The sequence below is a fragment of the Haliotis rubra genome, unplaced genomic scaffold (genome assembly GCF_003918875.1).
Source record: "Haliotis rubra isolate DU_JTF1 unplaced genomic scaffold, ASM391887v1 Scf173, whole genome shotgun sequence".
Taxonomy (NCBI): Eukaryota; Metazoa; Mollusca; class Gastropoda; order Lepetellida; family Haliotidae; genus Haliotis; species Haliotis rubra.
This window is the reverse complement of record NW_025765703.1, coordinates 185,178-208,071: the sequence shown is the minus strand read 5'-3', so window position 1 is coordinate 208,071 and position 22,894 is coordinate 185,178. Positions and strand designations below refer to the sequence as shown.

Sequence of the window (22,894 nt, the reverse complement as noted above, 5' to 3'; positions counted from 1 at the left end):
CTTGAAATCCAGATCTTCACTGGCACATTACACGTGTACAAAAGAAATCTTAGTTCCGGTTGAGGAACATTTATCAAAAATTTTAAAAAGTAGATATTTTCTCATGATCTAAGTTTTATTCAGCACTTATGACATTATATCCAAACTACAATTAAAGTCACATAGTCTGATTTATGAATCTTTCAAGTATTCATGTTCGTGTGAGGCATTTCAGAGAACTAAATAGCCAACAGGTAAATTGAAGTCTTGTTTAGACTTGTCTCGCCCACACTTCAAGGCCAAGGGTAGCAACGCTTCATTCCTAAGTCTGGAAAATCAAAAGACGAGAGCTGCCTTGATTCGGTTATGAGAGCCACTACTACTGTAGTGTCGGTATTGTCCTTCTGTCACCAAGTCGAGCCCTCGCAGACCCTAGTGGGACGGACCTTCGCCACCACACTGAAGTAGTTGGACCAATGGTGATGGAGATAGCGTGGGAGCACGTGTGTATCAGTGAATGTTGCTGGCATCACAGCTTGTGAGACTACTGGAATGTGATATTGACCGAATACCAACCAGTCATAATGCTTTGCCGGGGCGGGCGGGTGACACTGTAGAACTAGCGCGCGTTTCCGGAAGTGTAGTGTTTAACGCGCGCGACAGATACACTCTGTCACTGCGTATAAGGGGACGAGCGAGACACCACGCTAAGGCTGGGAGTAAAAGTTGGACTAGGGCTCATAACGACACGGAATTATTAAGGATAATTTCCTTCTGTTTGGACATTAGTAGAATTTCTTATCTAGCGGAGTGCATAACGTTTTACCGACTCATACCATTTCGGATTGAGTTTGAAATTAACAACTTTCTTAACCAGGATTGACTTACTGGAGCACACTACAGGGACGTACAGGAAACAAAAGGTAAACAGTTTCATGTTGTTTTAAGCAAATAATATGATTAATAAAACACGTTCAAATAGAAAAACTCATAAAACAGAACATTCGGGACATTGTGTGGAATATTTGAATATATGTAATAAAGTTACATATTTATGAATTACTTCCCGATGTCAAATGATTAAACATCGTAACTGAATGTTACATATGTAACATGTCTATTTGAGCATTGTGGGGCAGACGCAGAAACGAAGGAAAGCAGCATATCAGCAGGAATGTTTTATGCGCATTCTTGCTGAAACTCAACTTCGAAGACTGCTTCGCTGAACGCCCTAAATTTGCGTCATTTCGTATTGGTGGTGGTCAATAAAATGTTTTTAACGATATGTTTCCTCATACATTGTTCTTTAAAACAAATTTACTTTTAAAAAGTTATTCTGATGTAGAAAGCTCTTTTGATGATATCGGGCGTCGCTTCACCGCATCCGGGTATTCTTGCAACCCTACTTTATGAATTGTTATAAACCAACAACTATTTGAGTTTGTTTGCATTTTATAAGAAGGTGTCAAACAAAACCAGAACCTTATTCCGTTTCTTCGTATGCTGAATAAGGAGCTCCGTCATACGTGGCTTCAAACTGGGACTGGTTCTACGTGGATGATGTCGCGCAACATTCCCGTGCAAGAACCTACCTATCAGCTGTTTACGTGAATAGGATATCAGATTTTCCCAGGCAGTAAAATTCAGGAAAAAGCAGTTTTTAATGTGTATAAAATACATTAGACAGTTACCGTCTCTATAGTTACAGAATCAGTAGCACGGGCCCACCCGTTTTATAAAGTCTCACAAACAGGCGGGATAGTGATGAATACTGTTTCGGGTATAGCCCTGATTGCTGGGTGTTAATTGGGGGCGAGGTAAAGTGAGAATAACTGAACATGCGTCATTTGCATCTCAGACGAGTCGGATTTAATTCTTCTTGTGGGATTCAATTTTATTCACTCTGAAACTTTATGTAATCGTATTGGTCTGAACGAGTGCAGTTATGTTTGCTCACTCGTCACTTGACGTTGAAATGTGCACAATATTCGTTCATCAGGTTCACTTTGGGATTGAGATTCAGTATCTATCTGTGTGTAAACTGTCAGTTATCATGAAACTGGCCATGTTCGTAAATGCTACCAGGTGTGAAATAATTTGTGATTATCCATTTAGTGCCTTGATGCTTTGACAGTGCTTACACGAGGTTAATTCATACCCTCATATGTACGGTTGGTTAAACCGGCATATTGATGCACTTATTGTGGTGTACACCTGTATGTTTGGTTATTTTGTGGTGTATCGATACACCTGTATGTTTGGTTATTTTGTGGTGTATTGATACACCTGTATGTTTGGTTATTTTGTGGTGTATCGATACACCTGTATGTTTGGTTATTTTCCGGTGTATCGATACACCTGTATGTTTGGTTATTTTGTGGTGTATCGATATATCTGTATGGTTGGTTATTTTGTGGTGTATCGATATATCTGTATGGTTGGTTATTTTGTGGTGTATCGATACACCTGTATGGTTGGTTATTTTGTGGTGGATCGATATATCTGTATAGTTGGTTTTTTTGTGATGTATCGATACACCTATATGGTTAGTTATTTTGGGGTGTATTGATACACCTGTATGTTTGGTTATTTTGTGGTGTATTGATACACCTGTATGTTTGGTTATTTTGTGGTGTATCGATACACCTGTATGTTTGGTTATTTTGTGGTGTATCGATATATCTGTATGGTTGGTTATTTTGTGATGTATCGATACACCTATATGGTTAGTTATTTTGTGGTGTATCGATACACATGTATGGCTGGTTATTTGTGGTGTATTGATACACCTATATGGTTGGTTATTTTGTGGTGTATCGATACACCTGTATGTTTGGTTATACCGGCGTATCGATACACCTGTATGGTTGGTTATTTTGTGGTGTATTGATACACCTATATGGTTGGTTATTTTGTGGTGTATCGATACACCTGTATGGTTGGTTATACCGGCGTATCGATACACCTGTATGGTTGGTTATTTTGTGGTGTATCGATACAGCTGTATGGTTGTTTTTGTGTGTGGTGTATCGATACACCTGTATTGTTGGTTATTTTGTGGTGTATCGATACACCTGTATGGTTGGGTTTTTTGTGGTGTATCGATACACCTGTATTGTTGGTTATTTTGTGGTGTATCGATACACCTGTATATTTGGATATTTTGTGGTGTATCGATACACCTGTATGGTTGGTTGTTGAGTGGCATATCACTGCAGATGTTCCTATGCGTTTGTTACTAAAACCTCTGCATATCGATGTCGAAACGTACAGAAACCCTGGCAGGAATCCTCTGATGCCTTCACTTCGACGCTACCGAAAATCACCAGGTAAACCACATAGTATGATATACATATGTGGAGGTGTTCTTAGACACTCCCCCTAGTCTTATTCTTCATTAGTTAATGTAATGGTTTCTATAATGTGGTGTTTCATTGGGATGCTACTGTACATAATGGTTATTTCCTGGCCGACCGAGTGTCTGTGTAGGAATGATTCAAGTAATTCCTTGTACTCCAAGAGCTTCATATTGCCTATTGTTCGTCCCTATAGTGGTCAATATTCTCATAAGGAGTCAATCAAACACCTCGTGGCCATCTTATCAAGAACGAACGTGTGAATGAATGGTTTCCGGCCAAAAACGTACTTCTGTGTGTGGCGACCTATTCAAGGTCCTGGAGGTGTTTTTTTCTGTATGAATAGATAATCAGCAGGAGATGTATGTTGGTACAGGTGAAATGCTTTATCTTCCTTCATGATATTATTTTGAACATATATTGTCAAAATAATACGGCAAGATGGTAAAGGACAAATACACTCGGATTTCATTGAAAACAGTTTGACATGTTGTGTCGGGGAAATTTCGTAAGTTCCGTTGAGAGAATAATGTTCCTAATGCGCGGCTACCCAGGAAGAGCGTTCTGGAGGTCCAGGTATGGAAACAATATACTGAACATATGATATGAGCTTGCTGAATGAATATCATGTCAAGTCACAGCCTTGATGACAGCAGCGATGTCCGGAGCGCACGATGCAGAGTCGTCATAGCGTGTGAAACATCTCTGGAAGAGGGTCGCATAACGTGACATATTGGAACATGGGAATTATCTTCCTTTTAGATTCATAAACAGCGGCGTATTTTGACGATTTGGCTTGACACGACACTCGCCGCATTAGAATTGCGAAATGTTGACTTACTGTCGTTACAGAACGGACAGTCACTTCAGACAGAGGGGTACACAGTGAGTGTTAAGTCACGTCAGCAGACAGGCATTTGTGGACCGGAACAGGCTAAAAATGTGTCAGCAGCGTGAATGGAAGGAAGAATGAGAATGAATAAACTTCTAAAGTTCAGACCCAATGTAGTTGACTACTGTTTAATAAAGCAAGGACACTATCATATTGGTGCTATGGTAGCAGATTATTTAGCAAACTGATCAATATAAAGGGAGAATTTATTAACAGAGATTCCGAAATGGTGTTATAAAAATGCAACCATCGAGAGAACATATATTGAAAACATGCTTTCATCTAACAAAGACGCCCTGAAATATATGTTGTCGAACAACTCAGTGCCAATATCGAGTGTGACAACCATTTGCCTTGATAGAGGTCAGCATCGGAGCCCACTCAAGACACCAGATCACTGAAAACAACCTGGGGGTCGTTGTTCTACATGTCAACCAACTTACTTGCGTTAGAGGCTGGTTCCGTGTCTTGTTGCCGGCGTTGTTCCGTCCAATTCGAGACATTTTCTGTGGGAAAGGGTTTGCATTTACACAAAGGGTGAAACGTTTCCTCGATCATGTACGCTCTCCCCTCTCTATTACTATGAGTATTACGCTTCAAGATGATACAAGAAATTGCTGTGGTACATGAAGACGACACAAGGCATTCCTGTGGTTCAAGAAGTTGACACAAGGAATTTCTCTGGTATATGAAGAGGACACAAGGAATTGCTGTGGTACAAGAAGATGACACAATGCATTGCTGTGGTACAAGAAGAGGACACAAGGAATTGCTGTGGTACAAGAAGATGACACAATGCATTGCTGTGGTACAAGAAGATGACACAATGCATTGCTGTGGTACAAGAAGATGACACAATGCATTGATGTGGTACAAGAAGATGACACAAGGCATTGCTGTAGTACATGAAGACGACACAAGGCATTGCTGTGGTACATGAAGATGACACAAGGCATTGCTGTGGTACATGAAGACGACACAAGGCATTGCTGTGGTACATGAAGACGACACAAGGCATTGCTGTGGTACATGAAGATGACACAAGGCATTGCTGTACATAAGATGAAGGTGACACAGTGCATTGCTGTGGTACATGAAATGGACGACACACTGCAGTACAATAAGTGGCTGACACAAGGCATTGCTGTGGTACATGAAGATGACACAAGGCATTGATTGGTACATGAAGAAGATGACACAAGGATTGATTGCTGTGGTAGTACATGAAGATGACACAAGGGATTGCTGTGGTACAAGAAGATGAGACAAGGGATTGATGTGGTACATAAAAAGGACGCAAGGCATTGTCCTGGTACATGAAAATGAGACAATTCATTGCTGTAGTACAATAAGCTGAGGCAAGGCATTCCTGTAGTACAAGAAGATGAGACAAGGCATTCCTGTAGTACAAGAAGATTAGACAAGGGATTGCTTTAGTACAAGAAGATGAGACAAGGGATTGCTGTAGTACAAGAAGATGAGACAAGGGATTGCTCTAGTATATGAAGATGACACAAGGAATTTCTCTGGTATATGAAGATGAGACAAGGGATTGCTGTAGTACAAGAAGATGACACAAGGCATTGCTCTGGTATATGAATATGAGACAAGGGGTTGCTCTGGTATATGAATATGAGACAAGGGGTTGCTCTGGTATATGAAGATGACACAAGGCATTACTCTGGTATATGAAGATGAGACAAGGCATTACTCTGGTATATGAATATGAGACAAGACATTGCTCTGGTATATGAAGATGACACAAGGCATTACTCTGGTATATGAATATGAGACAAGGCATTGCTCTGGTATATGAATATGAGACAAGGCATTACTCTGGTATATGAAAATGACACAAGGCAGTGCTCTGGTATATGAAGATGAGACAAGGCATTGGTCTGTTATTTACACTGCTTGGTTAATGCTGACACGACACAGTACATTTCTATAGATGGGGCGTCGTATTACGAATGTATAGTACTAAATACCTGTGTATCAAAGTAAAATGTAATCTTGGATGATCTCTGTCTGGTGGGAACGCTCCTGGAGACAAACTGTACAGGTGGAATATGTCAGTTTAGTCAGCAGCTATTACATGTGAGTCGACACCTCATCCATCACGTGATGCTAATCTACTGGCGGTATCTGAAAGTCCACACAGTAGGACCGTCAGTCGACTCGGACATCAGCACAAAGATGCCATCTGAGAAGTGATCAGTGGGTCTTCAACAGGAGATATGTATGTGCACTAACACTGACAAAGATGAAAGAGCAAGCATAATGTATCCTTGTTATTTTCGTATGAGGATGACGTACGCAAGTATCTCGTAGACTTTTCGTACGTTTTGCGCACAGTATTACCCATCTCACGACTGCGCGAGACTTCTGTTGACAACACTTCCAAAACTTTCGATGTGGTCCGTTTCAGAATGGTACATATCATCTGTACATGTGAGTTCAAGCAGGTTTGAGCTATAGGCGTTCTTAGATATTGTCGAATTTGGTTGTACGGTACGTGCTTGAGATGTGAGCCTTTCTTTTGTCATGTAATTCAGTTAAAGTTAGCTCTGTGACTTCCACATCATCACCAGTTACGGGTTAACAGAGAAGTCTCACTCAACCCGTCATGCCCTGACACAACCACTAGTTAGAGGTTAACAGAGAAGTCTCACTCAACCCGTCACGCCCTGACACAACCACTAGTTAGAGGTTAACAGAGAAGTCTCACTCAACCCGTCATGTCCTGACACAACCACTTAGTTAGAGGTTAACAGAGAAGTCTCACTCACCCCGTCATGCCCTGACACAACCACTAGTTAGAGGTTAACAGAGAAGTCTCACTCACCCCGTCATGCCCTGACACAACCATTAGTTAGAGGTTAACAGAGAAGTCTCACTCACCCCGTCATGCCCTGACACAACCATTAGTTAGAGGTTAACAGAGACCCCGTCAGTCTCACTCACCCGTCATGCCCTGACACAACCACTAGTTAGAGGTTAACAGAGAAGTCTCACTCACCCCGTCATGCCCTGACACAACCACTAGTTAGAGGTTAACAGAGAAGTCTCACTCACCCCGTCATGCCCTGACACAACCACTAGTTAGAGGTTAACAGAGAAGTCAACCCGTCATGCCCTCTAGTTAGAGGTTAACAGAGAAGTCTCTCAACCTGTCATGCCCTGACACAACCACTAGCCCTGACACAACCACTAGTTAGAGGTTAACAGAGAAGTCTCACTCAACCCGTCATGCCACTGAGGTTAAAACCACTAGTTAGAGGTTAACAGACACAACCACTAGTTAGAGGTTAACAGAGAAGTCTCACTCAAGTCTGCCCTGACACAACCACTAGTTAGAGGTTAACGCCCTCTAGTTAGAGGTTCAGTCTCACTCAACCCGTGCCCTGACACAACCACTAGTTAGAGGTTAACAGAGAAGTCTCACTCAACCCGTCATGCCCTGACACAACCACTAGTTAGAGGTTAACAGAGAAGTCTCACTCACCCTGTCTCACCATTAGTTAGAGGTTAACAGAGAAGTCTCACTCACCCCGTCATGCCCTGACACAACCACTAGTTAGAGGTTAACAGAGAAGTCTCACTCACCCCGTCATGCCCTGACACAACCACTAGTTAGAGGTTAACAGAGAAGTCTCACTCACTCACCCCGTCATGCCCTGACACAACCACTAGTTAGAGGTTAACAGAGAAGTCTCACTCACCCCGTCATGCCCTGACACAACCACTAGTTAGAGGTTAACAGAGAAGTCTCACTCACCCCGTCATGCCCTGACACAACCACTAGTTAGAGGTTAACAGAGAAGTCTCACTCAACCCGTCATGTCCTGACACAACCACTAGTTAGAGGTTAACAGAGAAGTCTCACTCAACCCGTCATGCCCTGACACAACCACTAGTTAGAGGTTAACAGAGAAGTCTCACTCAACCCGTCATGTCCTGACACAACCACTAGTTAGTGGCTGACCTTGCGGTACCGTGAATCGACATGCAATGAACGAATAACTTGAGGACAAATCGCAACATCTAATACAGCCACAATTGTTTTTACGCCCTTTTCATTGCCTTTAACTCCTTAGATCCTGTTCATGTTTGCTCCCTGTACTTCAAATGACACTAGGGAGGATATACGTATCAACTTGCCCTATCTGAACTAAACTAAGCTGTATTTTATTTGAGGCCATTCTCTGCAGCTTGAGCTGTTTACCGGAAATATACATCTTAGAAACCATGCACACACTATATGTTCATATGATCTATGTAAGTACAAGTCATCGTTAAATGGTTTTGTTTATTCCTTTCATGGAAAGTTTGATTGGAGAAAATATCTTTTAGTGTTCTTGTTCAGGGAATTTCGACGTGATGAAGTGCGTCACAGATCTTCCGGCTGTTATAAATTAATCATATTTAAGCAATAATGAAACTCGTGAACAACGCCTTGGTACTCACATAAATTTAAGATTAAGATGAAATATCAACGCCAGAAAAGTATCCGCTGAAGCAGATAAGAGAATATAGCGGTGAACGTTGAATTCATAGGTTGCTAGTACCTGAAAGTACCTAGTAGTCTGTAGGTTGGTTATTACACCTAAATAACGATCACAAACGCCATTCCCATTACCGTAAACAGTGTCTACTAACATGTTTATTGTACAACTCAATATTATCATGTTTTATTAATCTCTGTCATAGGTCAGCATGTTGTGTCCCACCTCCGGCACCCGTCACAGGCTGCATGTAATGGCTTGTAATCGAACTTTAGAAACATCTGTCAATACAGCACAATCTGTGGATACAGTGGGTAACACGGACATGATGTGTTCTTCCAGTAATCACTGTGATGCCAAGCGTTATTTCATCAAGCTCATCTAAGTTAAAATGTCGACTTCAACTATGTACATTAATAACCCATGACGACATATATCATATATTAGTAACATTATTGCCTTTATACTGAACAGCTTGTGTCAATATCATACCCCCTACACGCATTAATGCACATGTTTCAGGAGCAAAATCAATATTTGGATCCTTTTCTTTTTCAATTATATTGGAACAATGTGATGATTTACTAAGTTTCTTGCAAATCCTTCCAAGTTAAATAGTTATTGCTGCTGCGTGTTCTTGCAAATAAATAACACACATAAATCATTTGCATCATCATGACATCTCTGCTACAACCAGAAAGTCCATCTAACTCCGACTGCTTCTTGAGAAACTGTGTATGAAACGTACCTGGTACCTACAGATGAGCTTATCTCCTACCACTGGTAGCCAGCCGCCAGATGCAATACTGTATACTTGAACAAATACGTCAGATATGGTTTTACTCATGGCAGCCCTACAACTACGGGAGTTCAATGTCCAAGGTTACTTTTCAATTAAAATTAACGGGAAAGTAGATTAATTTATGAGGGTAACTACATCACTGGTATCAGTATATCCTGGGTATACTGGCAAAGACACGCATCACTGGTATCAGTATATCTTGTTAGGGCTGTCAAACACACGCATTATTGCTATTGATCATAGTATTTCCTGGGTAGGCTGTCAAACAACATATTTTTTTGTCAGTATGCTATATGTACGCTGTCAAACAAACAGACAAACAAGGAAGCAAACACACATATGTCTGGTCGCTGTCGAGCAAACAAAAGCGCCTATATCCTGAGGATGTGTTTGTTTGTTTGTTTAACGTCGCACTCAGTAAGAAGACCGCAGTCTGTAAATATTCGAGTCTGGACCAGACAATCAAGTGATTGGCATCATAATATACAATGACAGAGCATGTGTTTAATAATTACTATTAAATGGTGTTGATAGCAGGTGTTCGCGAAAACAATATTGCTATCTGCGTGGCGGTATATCTTCGACGCGCTGTTATTCAAGTTTTGGTATCAGAAATATATTGTTGAAACATATTGTCATTTTCTCCGCCTGTTTGTTTCACTGCAAAACACATGCACATCCTCTGAGATTGGGGCATTCTATTAGCCAGTATCAATTTATCAAAATAGGTATGGCCGAGGCATATTACTGGAATGTGCTCTTTGTAAACCTTTTCATTTCCACCCAAATGACGTCTGCTCCCCACAACCCAATCACTGACGCTGTGTCGGGGGAATTGGGGACCACATTTCTCCCGGGTACAGACCAATAAAATGACAATAGCTTCAATCAGGTATTTTTCTACAAAGACATGAACTTCAGATAGTTTTATAGAATTGGGTGTTTAGGATCCTTTGGATGGCAGTTTAAGTCAGGAAAACGCAGCGATGAAAACAGGATTGTGATTTGGTTGGCGTAACGTTTCATCGGTGAATTTCATACTGGATTCAGAGGAAGGAGTCCTTGGCAGACGAGAGTTGCCTCACAAATAAGGACTAAGTACATAATGGAGAAATATAGAAGACACGCTACCCCAATGACTTGAAATGGTTAGCTCCTAATTGATAACATAATATAATGTGTTGTTCTATTTAACAAGGGAAATCGTCAGATAGTTGCCCCGTAGTTGCTTCTCAGGATCCGCTCGTTCTTGGCTTGAATTCAGTATTGACTGGAGGATATCCCCACGGCTGCCCAAAGCTCTACGAGGTCTTATATTTCACGAAATGAAAACGATTTCACCAAAGAAATATATCTGTCTGCGACATCGTCCGATTGAATTATGGCAACAGATGACTTTGGCTAAGAGGTGTACTACTATCACCTCCAGGCTCGATCACGATGTGATTCTGGCACTGTGAAAACTGGTGATTGCTGGAGAACTGTTCAAAGGATTTGTCTCAATATTAGATCAGTACCGCATGATTTGTTCCATTTGTAGAGGGGCAAATTGAGTTAAAGGAAAAACGTCAGTTCTGTTACACTATTGAAGCCCCTTAACAATCAGGGAATCTTGAGATCTTTTAACTGCTATCGTGATCGGTGTGGTTAGGTAGGATGGAAACTAGGCGACGACAGGTTCTGTCGATGTGAATGGACAATCTGTGGAGGTCATGGGATTTAATTATGATGTGATAAGATATACGTGTTATTTTGGGCACCCCAGGACAAGCTTTACCAGAGCTGTACGTGTCTGCAGTGCCCCTTTAAATAATTTGATTCCTCTCCCATGTCTGTAGTGTGAAACTCCTCATAGTAGTTTGTCAGCAACGTAACAGGAATTGAAGATAGCTTGTTGCACCTGAATACACTCCAACATTTTACTGTAGTAATAGTAGTTTGAACGTGGGTGGTTATCACGCTTTAATAGAAGTCACAAAACCATTCCCATAATAGTGAGAAATCGCTTCAAGCATAGTAGTCTATTTACAATTCCAACTTTATCATAAGCATGTGTCAATTCATCCCTGTCAACTAGTGATGGCACGATGTGTCCGCGTCCTATTGTGTCACATCATGGCACCTGATAAATCAATCGGCCTTAAAGAAACACTTGAACGTTTAGCAAGCCAAAACAGGACACAGCATCCGACACCATTTTCTCACAAAGAGTCAAATCTGAAACGTCCTCTACATGCTTACAATAAAATGTTTTAAAAGATGCACTGTCTCCTTGAATGCTGTAACCCTGAACAAATCTGGACACTATGTTTGTACTGTCATACACATGCTGAATAGTTTTAGTGGTAGGTTGACTCTGTGACCCAGCGTATTGTCTATATCAGATGAAGATATTTCATAGACTGTATTTATTGAGCAACACTTTGTTTCTGTGGATGTTTTCTGCCAGATGTGGACGGCAACCATGGCGTTGAAATACCCTTTGCATGTAATCTATCATCAGCGATATGAGCATTATGTGAGGTTGTAATAATTTATTACATGTTACTTCAGATCTCATGACAATATAGAAAGTTTACGCCTGTATACTAAGTTAACGTTCAGATGGTACATTTACGTCTATATGACAAGTTTACGTCCATATGGTACCTTTACGTCTATATGACAAGTTTACGTTCGTATGGTACATTTACGTCTATATGACAAGTTTACGTTCATATGGTACATTTACGCCTATATGACACGTTTACGTTCATATGGTACATTTACGTCTATATGACAAGTTTACGTTCATATGGTACATTTACGTCTATATGGCAAGTTTACGTTCATATGGTACCTCTACGTCGATATGACAAGTTTACGTTCATCTAACATGTTTACGTCTATATGACAAGTTTACGTCGATATGACAAGTTTACGTTCATCTAACATGTTTACGTCGATATGACAAGTTTACGTTCATCTAACATGTTTACGTATATATGACAAGTTTACGTCCATATGGTACATTTACGTATATATGGCAAGTTTACGTTCATCTAACATGTTTACATCTATATGACAAGTTTACGTTCATCTAACATGTTTACGTCGATATGACAAGTTTACGTTCATCTAACATGTTTACGTCTATATGACAAGTTTACGTCCATATGGTACCTTTACGTATATATGGCAAGTTTACGTTCATCTAACATGTTTACGTCTATATGACAAGTTTACGTCCATATGGTACCTTTACGTCGATATGACAAGTTTACGTTCATCTAACATGTTTACGTCTATATGACAAGTTTACGTCCATATGGTACCTTTACGTCGATATGACAAGTTTACGTTCATCTAACATGTTTACGTCTATATGACAAGTTTACGTTCATCTAACATGTTTACGTCGATATGACAAGTTTACGTTCATCTAACATGTTTACGTCTATATGACAAGTTTACGTTCATCTAACATGTTTACGTCGATATGACAAGTTTACGTTCATCTAACATGTTTACGTCTATATGACAAGTTTACGTTCATCTAACATGTTTACGTCGATATGACAAGTTTACGTTCATCTAACATGTTTACGTCTATATGACAAGTTTACGCTCATCTTACAAGTTTACGTCTATATGACAAGTTTACGTTCATCTAACAAGTTTACGTCTATATGACAAGTTTACGTTCATCTAACATGTTTACGTCTATATGACAAGTTTACGTTCATCTAACATGTTTACGTCTATATGGCAAGTTTACGTTCATCTAACATGTTTACGTCGATATGACAAGTTTACGTTCATCTAACATGTTTACGTCTATATGACAAGTTTACGTCTATATGACAAGTTTACGTTCATCTAACATGTTTACGTCTATATGACAAGTTTACGTTCATCTGACATGTTTACGTGTATAAGTGGTACGTGTATGGTACAAACTGCGCATTGACTGAACCAGACATACAGCAGTCAAATTTGCAAAAAGATTAGTCGTCCTATAAAATACGTTTTCAGAACACACCGGTATAGATCACTGAACAGACACTGACATTCTGTTTGATCATCTGTTCACTGTAGTCTCATAAAAATTGTGTTAATATTGGTTTCTATTAGCCTTTGGACGTCCATTTGATTGAAAATTAATGGGGGATATATTTAACCGGCTGCAGTGTACATACCAAATATTTTGTATGCACTTATGGATTTCTGTGTCTGTATATTTCGAGGGGAAATAAAGGTAGAAGTTGAGAACCATTAACTGTCGGTTAATCATTGACAATCCACCTGCCTTTTATAATTCCTGAGACCCCATCAGTCCAACAGTACCCAACTGACACCAGTCCTTTACATGATGGTGTGAAGCCAGAAAGCATGGGTTCATCTAGTCGTTCGCTTTGATTTACGCATGTGTCACTTCCATGAACATTAAACTCATATTTATTGTATTCATCTGCTCTTTACACTAAAGGAGATTTTCCTGAAGAACGTTATCGGATCCTGTTTTATGTAACACCATACATTCTGATTTAGGTTCTCCGACATCCAATCAACTCCGTTTATATTAAGCTGGAAGATTTTTTTTACAAATATTTGAAAAGCATTTTTGTAGCCTGGAAGGATCGTCTCCCACACATCTGCAATGAGTGACACGATACCTCACGCCTCCGTATCTCATAGATATCTGGTCAATCTAGTCTAAATTACCTCAATGTGTCCGGTCCTAATGAATGGCGAGATACAGACACCAAAATGAACCTGCAACAGTCCCAAATTGGATTTGAATATGACAAGGCTCCCGGCTCCAGCCTGCCAACCCTCATGCGCCGCTGTAAAGGCAACGACATTCCCAACACCGTGCAGATAATGATCAACACCCTCGTCGACACTACGGGTGCGCATCTACGCAGGTTTGAAACATTAGACTGGCGATAGCCGCGACACACATGTCTTATTTAACGCTGGGATAGTCTCTGCTATTGGCTACAATTAACATTAGTGACAACGATGGGGCCATGGCCACCACCGCCGGTGCAGCAGATTGGTTAGATAACATGGCCTTGTATCTCTGGCGTTTCGGGCGACTGTTTCCATATCACAGGATGCCAGTACACACTAGGATGCGGGGGATCAGTATAAAAGCTGGACTTCTACAGCTGATGTTTCGTTGTGTCATTATAGCCGTCACACAACTGATCACATTGATCAGGGCAGCCTCCAAGGTCAAGTAGATATGTTTCTTCTGCCCGCAGCACGGAAGATCCACGTTTCGCGTCATACCAAAACATGCTAAAAGATTGTAATTGTTACCCTGCCTGGTGCTAGTCACGAGGACGATAACAGAACGACTGTCGGATATCGATTTTAAAACTTCAGCATAACAAAAACACCTTATGAGATGTGAGAGGGCTGGCACGATATAGCCGGCTTCAGTCCAAACTACTACAAACAGTCCCGCGCGCAAGTACGTCGTTGTAAAAATGCAGTCACCTAAAACCTCACCTCACCTCACCTCACCTTACCTCACCTCAGGTGAGCAAACTATTTGCACTATGACCCTAATAACCGTACCGTCCTGTCGGTACGATATGCGTTCTGTCTGGCGTCTTCTAAATCCATAAGGCCTGGGTTTAGTTCTATTTCATTTTGCAAAAGGACAACAGGAAACGTCAAAACTGAAATACTGTTCCAAATATCATTAAACACACTTCACTCACTCCTACCGTTGTGGAGATTTACATTCATCCCCATTGCCTAGTTTTCATTACCGCAGAGGGGATTGGTTATCTGACAGTGTTGGATAATACATGATTGTACCAAAAGAAGTAATGTTGGATTCATGACTTAAACTGAACTCAAAAGTATGATGTAGAATGTTACGTTGTTACAAACACTGATGACAGATTCGAGGGGAGCTCTTGATGACACATGTGTGAAGGACACCCTGGGGTGCTCTTGATGACACATCCGTCAAGGCCTCTCTGGGGAGCTCTTGATGACACATGTGTCAAGGACTCTCTGGGGAGCTCTTGATGACACATGTGTCAAGGACTCTGGGGAGCTCTTGATGATACATGTGTCAAGGACTCTGTGGGGAGCTCTTGATGACACATGTGTCAAGGCCTCTCTGGGGAGCTCTTGATGATACATGTGTCAAGGACTCTGTGGGGAGCTCTTGATGACACATGTGTCAAGGACACTCTGGGGAGCTCTTGATGATACATGTGTCAAGGACTATGTGGGAAGCTCTTGATGACACATGTGTCAAGGACACTCTGGGGACCTCTTGATGACACATGTGTGAAGGAGACTCTGGGGACCTCTTGATGACACATGTGTCAAGGACACCCTGGGGAGCTCTTGATGATATGTGTTAAGGCCTCTCTGTCAAGCTCTTGATGACACATGTGTTAAGGCCTCTCTGTCGAGTTCTCGATGACACATGTGTCAAGGGCACTCTGGGGAGCTCTTAGTGACACATGTGTCAAGGACACTCTGGGGAGCTCTTGATGACACATGTGTCAAGGACACTCTGGGGATCTCCTGATGACACATGTGTCAAGGACACTCTTGGGAGCTCTCGATGACAAGGTGGAGTACCGGTTAGTGACTTACTTTATTCGATATATGTTGTCTTATAACTCTGGATTTCTGTTGATTCGTCGACACGACCCTGAAGTACATCTTCTCAAAACCAATAAAGCTTCAATCATCTCTTGAGATGAGGAGATGTTGGTATACGAAAAGTCCTTTGGAGAATCAGACAGTCCAACGCGAATCGAGTGAGAGTTATATGGAAAAGCTCTTCATGTCATAAGTGTTATTCTTTATGAGCTGATGGAGCATGTTTTCAAGCAACGATGATATTATCCGTGCACAGGACAACTTGGCGTTGATTCGTTCCTAACATGAGCTTCACGTTCCGTATCATGAGGTCTTCTGTCTATAGAAATGCCAGTGGAGTCAAGCAGAATTCCACATTTGATAATTTATAGCATCTTCTCATAATGACAATAATACAATGCACTGTCGTGAGTCTGCCCGTTGTTATCGGTGCCCTTGGTTTGGTACCTCCAGATCTCTTGACGCAGGAGTATGCCCGGTCCACCACCCGGAGCACAGCCCTTCTGACGTTCTGAGTAATGCAAATTGTGGCAGTGTTAGTGAGTTTACATTTCTTTCTTGGTGGGTTCGGCTGGGCAGTGCTTCCTGGGAGAAGTCCCATTCGCTGTCTGGGCTGTGTGTAGGCGGGGCAAGGCTCCTGAGCTGATGATGCGCTCAACCAGACTGTGTCAGGATCAGCCGAACCCTCTTTGTTGAATCTATTTACCTAAATCAATGAAACATTAATAACAATAGTTCACTACCATATTGAATAATGCCCAGCGCTGCTCAGTGGCGTTGTAACACATATCCCAAGTTGATAGAAGCAGTCAGGCGATACAGAGTGAAGAAAGAAAGTATTATTGAAGATATGGATCCTTCAATGTGCAAGTAAAACTTTGATCACATGTAAAGCAACAAACCCTTTCCATCAAAACTGTACAAGGATGAAATCCCGGTTCCCCCGCGGACGCATCGTGTGTAGCTATTCTGATATTCTCTGACAAATTTTAGGCTGGCATTTAGGCCGCTTTTGGCTATGTTCAGTCAATATCATCAAAACTGGAAATTTACGTTTCATATTCACACTTTGTATCCACGTGCTGGATCGAACCTGAATGTTGGGCGTTAGGGGAAAATGCCCCGGTACAACATACAACCACAGATTAAATAAAACGATCATTATTATAAAAATCAAAGTTTGCAGATTACCAATATCTCATTTTTAGTAATAACTGCTGTTATGTTATCAAGGAAGTTGAAAACTAGATATGAATCCTGTTACTGTAAATGAAGTTAATTAAAGCAACACGTGGAAGTCCCTGAAGGTATACTCGCTAGTCAATACCCTACTGTTTCACACACAATTAGCCATATTACTATGCGCATTCGCCTACAATATTTTTATTGAGTAAAATAATGACCAGAGTGAGCACTCGAACAGCGACTTGAGCAGGCCTAGTTCATCGGCAGTTCTAATTCAGTAACGAGATAGGGATTCATTGGCCTCTCGGGCAATGGTGGCTCGTCCTCTGTGATCCGACCAAACACATCTCGGCCAATCAAGCATCCTTCTCGGGCTGTAATTTGTTTTTGACTGTGTTTTCGTCACATATGTTCAGTGTGACAAAACAGGCTCAAACACGCATGTGTATCGGCACGGCGTAAGGTCTTTGTTGTCGGCCCCATAACCAAGGCGTCGATGCTCGTCAAAATCACCGCGAATTATCAGTGTTGGATCGCGGAGGGTAAATTATCTAATGACTTTATTGTGTTGCTTGTCGCTCAAATAACCTGCTATTAGACGATCAGATCAGTTTCTACATAGCTGTTTGATCCATGTTGGAGAATCTTCCACGCGGACAGTTGCTGTGATTGAATGGCTGTGGGGCCACCGAGATTCTAGACAGCGTCACCGGCAACACCAATAGTACATTGCGTGTTGAGATGGGTTTTACCATGGGTTCTTACACAACACATCCTGTAATAGAAGGCCTCCTAGTAGGCAATGATTTTTCTTTGATACTTAAAGTATACACCGTGTCACCCACACATATTGTCAGAGGTGACGTGTAGGTCGACATCGTGTCACATATATTGTCAGAGGTGACAAGTAGGTCGACATCATGTCACCCACATATATTGTCAGAGGTGACGAGTAGGTCGACATCGTGTCAGAGGGGACGTGTAGGATACGTGTAGGTCGACATCGTGTCACATATATTGTCAGAGGTGACGTTTAGGTCAGCATCGTGTCACATATATTGTCAGAGGTGACGTTTAGGTCGACATCGTGTCACATATATTGTCAGAGGTGACGTGCAGGTCGACATATCGTGTCACATATATTGTCAGAGCCAACGAGTAGGTCGACATCATGTCACATATATTGTCAGAAATGACGTTTAGGTCGACATCGTGTCACATATATTGTCAGAGGTGACGTGTAGGTCGACATCGTGTCACATATATTGTCAGAGGTGACGTGTAGGTCGACATCGTGTCACATATATTGTCAGAGGTGACGAGTAGGTTGACATCATGTCACATATATTGTCAGAAATGACGTGTAGGTCGACATCGTGTCACATCTATTGTCAGAGGTGCTGCCTGTCTACTGATGTCGTCTATGAAGCCTAACGATGGTGGAGTGACCAAGTCCCAGTTGTCGAGCAATATCCAATATCCCTGGTGAGGTATTAACCTCGGCATCTCTGTCCTCGTTTCACAATCGTTAGTGAAGCAATGAGAATCGGTTCTCATACACCTGCTTTTAATGTCACAGTCAGTCAATGTCAGCTTTTTTCATGGCGTGGCTGCATGTTGATGCATTTTGAATTAAGAGTCATACTGTGGACAGGAATTTGTTTCTTAGTTTTTTTTCAACTGGACATGCCCTTCAACTTCATGTTAGTTATATCCATTGATCATTGTCATGCTGAAATCCATCTTGATGAAAATATGGACAATTTTAGACTGATGCGTTTTCAATGATGCTCAGTATATATTCAGAGAGTACTATAGTTTGACATCATGTCACATAGATATTCGGAGAGTACTATAGTTTGACATCATGCCACATAGATATTCAGAGAGTACTATAGTTTGACATCATGTCACATAAATATTCAGAAAGTACTATAGTTTGACATCATGTCACATAGATATTCAGAGAGTACCATAGTTTGACATCATGCCACATAGATATTCAGAGAGTACCATAGTTTGATATCATGTCACATAGATATTCACAGAGTACTATAGTTTGACATCATGTCACATAGATATTCACAGAGTACTATAGTTTGACATCATGCCACATAGATAGTCAGAGAGTACCATAGTTTGACATCATGTCACATAGATATTCAGAGAGTACTATAGTTTGACATCATGTCACATAGATATTCAGAGAGTACTATAGTTTGACATCATGCCACATATATATTCAGAGATCATGCCACATAGATATTCAGAGTACTTTAGTTTGACATCATGTCACAAAGATATTCGGAGAGTACTATAGTTTGACATCATGCCACATAGATATTCAGAGAGTACTATAGTTTGAGATCATGCCACATAGATATTCAGAGAGTGCTATAGTTTGCCAGCGTGTCACATAGATATTCAGAGAGAACTATAGTTTGATATCGTGTCACATATATGATTATTTATTCAGAGAGGACGATGTAGATGTGTTGATTTATATTGACTTTATGTTCTCCATATATGGACATGTTCAACAAGAGTTGTAGAATGCTACCCGTATTTGAAGCTTGTTGTTTGAAAGATAAAAGTCGTTGAAGACGTAGCAACAACGTATGTACAGGAGTTTGTCCACACCTGCGGAGGATACTATGAGAGTGGTCCACGTGTGTCCGCCATACTGAAACCTACAGGTAAAGGTAAATACGGCTCCTTTAAGAACCTGGGCCCTTATTCTTGAAACGTTCGTAGCCCGAAGAATTCTTAACTGATCATAGCCAATGTGCTAAGAAAGGCTTAAAAAGTTCATAGGGCTACGAACGTTTCGAGAATAGCTAGCCTTCTCCATAAGATGTAAATGAATATTTAAGTCATCTGATGCAGTCTCTAAACTGTAAAAGGAAAGTACAGTGACTGTTAGATGAAATATGCGAATATATTAAAAATTCAATACATTACACACAAATATACATAATTACATTTCGTCGACGTACATTGCAGTTAGGGCTACATACATGTGTACCATATATGAAGTAATCAACAATCGTGCGTCTTGTTGAGCTCATGTTGTCGTCCAATATGTTGCTTGGCCATTGAGATTAGCAGAATGTCCACAAGATGTGTCTAGATGTGTGATGCAGGAGACAACTCTTGCCGTGAAGCCTCGTGACCTGAGACTGGTGCTGTCGGTCAGTGCTACGTCACGCTCCAATATGCGAAGGACAGATGAGACTGTGTCCAATTCCCGGTCTCTGATCTCTTGTTTATCTTCCCCGCCATCTGACTGGTAGGAGTGTTACTTTTAGTTGCCACTTACTACCGGTTATCATCTTACAGGCATTATGTCACCAAGGAGAAGGTCTTTTCAGCCCTGCTCTCAGATTGGAGACAATTACTGGAAGAAAAAGACTCTTTTCGGTTGGTAATGGTTTGGCAGGTATGTGAATGAATCGGGCCGACAAGACTGGAACTGCTAGATCAGATTGTCAGTTGTCATTCATTTCTATTTCAGATTGAAGAACAGAACAATCTTGTGTCTGGGCAGTAGAGCTCTAATCCTTCGGTTTCCTCATCCAATGACACGTGACTGTGTGAGCTGGTTTGAATGATGCTTTGAATGGTTCTTCAGTTACAACAGGACGTGTCTGCTTAAAGCAGGACGTGCTGCTTAATGTTGGACGAAACCTAGACTTTTGCCAGTTACACAGGACGTGTCTGCTTGATGTTGGACGAAACCCCAAATGAGGTAGACTTTTACCAGTTGGATGTAACACGCAATCACGAGCACGGTGATGGCCAGCGGATGCATGGGCGCTTATAGAACCCTATTCTGCATGGAGAATTATATCTGAGGTCGAAGCAGCTGGTTGTTTTGGTGATAGTACCAAATGTACACGACATAACGTACCAAGACAACTTCGTGAAATGTTGCCCTGAGCAAACAGCTAACTGCCAACAGGTTTGCGCTTGGACAAACGTGCTCATATCAGTCGGTTTCACGGTTGAGACCTCCATAACTTTTGGTTTTCTCCCACACCAAGGTCACATGTCCAAGGTCACATGCCGTGACCAAACTGGAATACTGCTCCATGCTATGTTAGAAACAACCCACTCACTGAGTCAGGAGTTCAGGATTTTCATGTTACCCAGCGCTCTGACAAGATCAATTTATCAGTAGAGGATGGTAATTATTGATTTCCCCCAACAATACCCGTTCATCTTACACCTCTTTTTAAACTCTCGCTTCTATTTAAAGAGTAGTTCACCGACATCTCAATTCAAAACTTTCACGCATAGATATTTCCATATTACATCTTTACAAACAAAAGTATAAAAGCGTTGGCGCATCAACGATTTGATACACAGCTGTAAACGTGGGCTTTAGTTACCCCAGTGGTTACCCCTGTTGCTCTGCTGTGTTACCGTGCAACTCCAGTTACACAAACATGACAATAGATGTACAGTATCAGTCGAATCAGGGATAATCTACAGCGTCTTCTATTCTCCCCGGTACAATGTATGACACTGGTTTAACAGGCGTTCATATCTCCGCCTTCTGATTTCCTAGATTTCTGGCAGATGGTGAGTGTGAGAGAACATAAGCGTAATCAACTTGAGCCTATCCCTTCAGCAGGGCCAGGTCGGTATCGTGAGGCTCATTAAGAGAAGTGAGAGCACCAGGCTGCTGGAGAACGCCGACGGGGAAGGTGAGAGCTCACCTGATGCTGTACAACGGCTTGAGACGAAGACGCCACTTAATGTCACGGCCAATAGCAGACAATGGCGAACACCGCCAGTAATTAGTTGGTTGGTGAAGAGCCAATGACTTGATAAATAGCATTAACTGTCCCGTTTACAATGATACTTTAGACATTAAGGGTTAAGAGCAAACGATAGCCGGCTTCTAACGAACGCGTTTTCAACCTCGACAAATGGATGGATGGACGTGTTCTATCAATGAAGTCTCAAACTAAGACGGGTCCTAAGAAACTCTGATAGTCGGAATGATATCGAGGCTTGAGTGACTTTGAGATAATATTATCTTAAAATATTGAGAATGATGTCCAACCACATTTCCACTCTAGCCTATTTTCAACGGGTTCTATGCAGTATGAGTGCAACACATTGTTGCCTTCAACCACGAACCAACACCTGGTGTCTGTCTAGGATCACACAATGAGTGTCACTCAGAGCCTGACATGTTGTCTTGAACCTGAACATTCTCCGGGTTGTTTTACGATGTCACACAATCTGACAGGGTTCACTGGACACAGCTATAGAACAACACAGATCATGTCAGTCACAATGGTTTCTCCAATACAGGTATAGTACATCACATTTGATATTAATACATAATATCATATCATACTATCTGTGAGATTTCACGGTTAATCTGTCCAAGACGTGTACAGTGGATAAGAATATAAGGTTTACGACCTCTGGGAGAGGGCATTCCTAAGTTGGATAACTTGCGCCCAATCCATTTCATTTTTGAATAAAATATGTTTAAAACATTTACTGTTACGCGTTGATTGAAACGCGAAGGTTAACC

At 41.3% G+C, this 22,894-nt stretch overlaps 1 protein-coding gene across 1 annotated transcript in view; it reads left to right on the top strand.

Moving 5' to 3' along the window:
* The first annotated feature begins 571 nt into the window (after positions 1 to 571).
* LOC124272775 overlaps positions 572 to 22,894 on the top strand; it is a 71,940-nt gene continuing 49,617 nt past the window's right edge. The window contains exon 1 of the mRNA XM_046707977.1: positions 572 to 902. The gene's annotated coding sequence lies outside the window, so the exon portion shown is untranslated. The remainder of the gene's footprint in view (positions 903 to 22,894) is intronic.